Raw genomic sequence first — 3438 nt, 5'->3', positions numbered from 1 at the left:
TAATTAAAAGAATGAGGATCAAAATTAATATAAAAATCAAATAAAACCAAGTGATGAGGTACTAAATTGAAAAACATATATAAAAAGGAATCAAACATTAAAAAAAAAATAAGGATAAAATTGGATATGAAAAATAAATTAAAAGACACCTTTGTATTTTATGAAGGAGAAGAGAGGGAGAAAGAATACCAAAAAAAAAAAAGTTCATCGGAGCTATACCATATGTTTACCACTAATATGCATCCATCCACTATGAAGACTTTAGCAAGCTCTTTAACACCACTATAGATGATAGTGTTTTTTTGTTGAAAGAGCTTGCAAGCATAACCCGAAAGGCTCGGGCTAGCACGTATAACACACATACGTCAATAATTGTTCTTTTTTATTTTATTTTTAATTTATTAAAAGACCATATTGTCTCTTACCTAACATGATATCACTGATAAAACCAACATGAAAAGATCAAAAATCCCTTTGACACAAGTTTTTTTTTTTTTTTACAATGACACTTTAGTAATTGCACTATACTTTTAAAAAGGAAAAATTGAAAGTACCTAGATCGAAACTTAAGAAATTTAACCATGGAGTGCAGTTTAGATAATACAATATACAAATAAAGAGTAAAAATATGATTCTAACCCCATCCAAGCTTGCAATGACAAATTGATCCTATTTAAAAGATAATTTTCTCTTAAAGCAAGTTATATGGGTTTCATATTAGAAGGTAAAATGGATATTTCAGTATAAGAATCAACAATCAAATCCTCCATAGTGAAACATTAAGCTTTTTTTGTTTTTGTAATTTGCACGTATGGATATTGGAATTAATCTCATCCCTATGTATCGGATTGATCTATTACCAATGATCCTACCAAAAACAAATAAATCTAACCTTCAAAAAGCTAAAACCTAGGCATCCAACACACACATTGAGATTGCAGGCATTGCATAGAATAAACTGAGGCTTGATAGGAATCGCATTGAAGGAGAATTGCACAATATTAAATATGCTTGTGCGCGTGTGAGTTTAGTTATTAAAAATAACTTAATTTCCTATACCATTTATTAAATAGAAAATGAGAACCTAGATGAACAAAATACAAAAAAAATATCAATATCTTATGACCCCAAGTTATGATAAAGCCACATTATGAATGCATTATGTCAACTTAAAATATTAAATTGAAGAAAATCTTGTAACAATAACAACCAAAAGATCCTACAAATCATTAATCAATGTCTTAAAAGATCTAAAATCCTATAAAATATTAATCAATTTTAAATTAAAAGCCTGTAAAATTGTAAAATTAAAATTATCAATCAAATAAAATTATATGTAAAAAAACAAGCATACTACGAAGTATTGTAAGAGATCGAAAAGGAGAAGATAAGAAGAGACAAAGGAGAGAGAAGAGGTCAATGTTCATTTGGATTTTAAAAAGGTAAAGTTAAAAGATGCTGAGATTGAGGGCTAGTTGTTGGCGCTAGATACTGACAAACCAAAGAGATAAAGACTAAAGATAAATAAGAATAAAATAGAAAGGGTCCTCGTAAGATACCATGAAATGAGAGAGAATAAAAGAGTGATGGTAGGAGAGGAAGGGCATGGTTGCATATTATTGATTTAGGGTTAAGTGAAAACTTTCTATTTATACTTTTTTTTACAATTGGTTTAGTTTTGGTTGAACCGGTTCACTCAGTTTCAGATTTCTAAAACTAAAATCAAATTGAAACCATGGGTTTTCTTGCTTTTAAATTAGTTTCTTTTAGGTTTTTTATCAATTTGGTTTATTTGATTATTATTTTTTTGGTTTTCTTGGTTGATTAGTGTCATAATATGCACAACAGAGTTGCCTCTTATAATAAAGAGGTTTGAGTTTAATCATAAAACTATGATTAGAGAGAGTTGGTATCTAGTATCATGTTCATTAGAAAGTATATGGTCTATAAGAGTTTAGGTAAAAAGACTAGTTATGCAAGGAAAAGACACATCACTCATAGTGTACTCGATTTAAGGTAAGTTGCATTGTTAATTGATTATTAATGTAAATCATGTTTCTATATGTTGGTCTCGTATAAGGTTCAAAGCAGATAATTTTTTATGATAAAATTTCTACTTTATTAGATTAAATTCTAACCGTTCTAAAGCTCTAATTTTAGTATCACATTTATTTTCTATTTTGTATTTTTAATACCTAAGGGTATACATTACAATGTAATTTTATAACCCTAAATACTAAAATATATGACTAAATCCGAATACTCTGAATATTAATTAAACAAATTAATTGTCATGGGATATATGGTGTTTTGACCAAATTCTAATGGAAATTATAAACTGGTTACAATATCAATTTTACATTTTTAAAACAAGATAAAAAAGCAATTTTGCTTTTTAAGAAAATATGCATGAAAAACATTTAAAGTTTAGCCTCATGCATGAAAGAAAAATATTTTTTTATGTTTTTGAAATGAGCAAATATTTTGAAATTCTTTTGGATTTTTTGAAATTTAAGAGAAAAACATGTATCTTTAATACTAGGTCCATATCTTATAGTATAAATCTATAGCTTGATATTAAACAAAATTATTGAAAAAATATATATTTTTATGTTTTCTGAAATAAAGGAATTTTTTTTGAATTTTTGAGATTTTTTTTAAATTCTAGAGCAAAATCATGTATTTTAATATCAAATCTATATCTTACGGTGTAAGTCTAAAGTCTAATATTAGACAAAAACTATTGTAAAAAAACATGAGATATTTACAAATAATTTCAAAATGGTCCATGAATTTTTTCAGATTTGTTTTTTAAATTTTAGGGGCTTTTTTTGCTAGACCCCAATATAAATTTTTTTGATAATAAGCTTCGTAGAGAAGAAAAGATAAGAGATTGTAGATTTTCCAAATAAACAAATGGTCAATCCTTTATAGAATTAGAGTGACAAAAGTTTCTGATGTGAGGGCTTCAAAAGCAATTAGAAAGAAAACAGATAAGGCTTGCAGACGCACTATCTAGTGGGGGGCTAGAAAGTACACTCAAAGGGAAATCAATAAGACTCAAATACATACTATCTTTGTGGGTGAGGAATGAAAAGTGCACCCAGAAAACAAATAGATAGGACTTACAAGGGCACTATCTAGTGTGTGAGGGTTTGAAATCACATTGAGAAGAAAAAGATAAGGCTAAAAGGTGCATTATCTTGGAGGTAAGAGCTGGAAAATACACTTAGAATGAAAAAATAGGGTTAGAAAGTGCATTATCTAGTACATGAAGGTTGAAAAGTGCACTTAAAAACTAATTAGATAGAGCTTACAGGCGCACAATCTGGTATATAAGGGTTAGACAATGCACTTAGAAGGAATATAAAGGGCTTATAGGCATACTATCTCGAATTTGAGGGTTGGAAAATACACTTAGAATAGGGTTTTAATTTG

The sequence above is a fragment of the Populus euphratica genome, unplaced genomic scaffold (assembly GCF_000495115.2).
Source record: "Populus euphratica unplaced genomic scaffold, PopEup_1.0 scaffold114.1, whole genome shotgun sequence".
Lineage (NCBI taxonomy): Eukaryota > Viridiplantae > Streptophyta > Magnoliopsida > Malpighiales > Salicaceae > Populus > Populus euphratica.
Note: the sequence above shows the minus strand (reverse complement) of the source record.